This window comes from Stegodyphus dumicola, chromosome 8, assembly GCF_044657685.1.
Source record: "Stegodyphus dumicola isolate Sdum_Otavi_A_Nest chromosome 8, ASM4465768v1".
Taxonomy (NCBI): Eukaryota; Metazoa; Arthropoda; class Arachnida; order Araneae; family Eresidae; genus Stegodyphus; species Stegodyphus dumicola.
In genome coordinates this window covers 12,319,710-12,321,011 of record NC_140775.1, presented here as the reverse complement: position 1 = coordinate 12,321,011, position 1,302 = coordinate 12,319,710, and positions in this window count along the sequence as shown.

Here is a 1,302-nt window from a genome sequence, read left to right as displayed (position 1 = left end):
TTATGACTAACTGAACATGGTAATTAGTTTGCTTTGTGTGGAACGTTTTCAAACATCTTTTCTTTCTTATTCAAAACATTTGAAAAATATTATGGATGATTTTGATTATAGTATAATATGACAATACTAATTAATGGTGAGTCTTTTTATACAAGGTGCACAGGAAAGTCACTTTAACCTGAAAATTCTTGCAAACAGAGAGACCTACAGCTATACAAGTGAGATAACAGTATAGTAAAGCCACTGTGCCCGACCTAAAGCAAATGCACAGTAGCGCCCCTAGTGGCGAAATTTAGAAGTTAGGCATTGCAAATCGAAAATGAAAAGCAAAATTTCCAGTTAGAACATTTTAGAGCATCAGTTCATTAGTATGAAATGCCATTTGGTTCACACGGATAAGATTAATTCTCGCCTGTAGACCCAAAGATGCCCACAACTGATGCATTACTATTCTACTCTGCATGTTCCATTTCATAAATGTAGCAGTGCGCAGCAGGTTTTTTTTTTTTTTTTTAATGTATATGTGTGTGTGTGATGTTATTAAACTGTATTTACGTAACTACGTATTTTTTGCAATTAAAAAGTGCGTATTTCTTAATACCTATGGCTATTCCTTTCAAACATTTACGCAAAATGGAGTGCATTGATTGCAGACATCGGGTATACAGACTGTTACTGATGCGATTGTTTATCTTATCCATGTGAACTAACTGTCATTTCTTACTAATTAACTGATGATCTAAAATTTTCTAATTGAAAGTTTTGCTCTATCACTTTTTGTTTTCGATTTCTAATGCCTAGCTTCCAAATTTTGCCACTTGAGGCGCTACTGGTGTTTGCGTTAGGTTGGGCGTAGTCGCTGTAGCATGTTCCTAAAATGTACTCGCTGTACCCCTGCAGTGATGGCTGCTGCACTGCTATTCATTAGAAGAATAAAGCGTCATTTGTTTTGTCACATGGTAAAAGTTATGCTACTTGTCAAGATTCTCATTCAAAGTAGCATTTTTAACCCTTCTAATAAAAAAACGCTTTATGGCCTACAGCGGCAATCTTTTAATCCTGTAAAAAATCAGTTAGGAAGTCATGAGGTAATTTTATGTACACTTGAATTAATTCATATTTTAATATATATTTATACTTTATGCAATACGCACTTGAGAAATACCGGATCATTACAAAGGAAGGAAAATGGGTTATTTGTTTAAGAGGATTATAGCCTTATTCTATTTTGCTAATGGAATATTGGAAAAACGATATTTAAAGTAGTTTATTAATGTTTTTTCGCGATGCAACTACATTTTT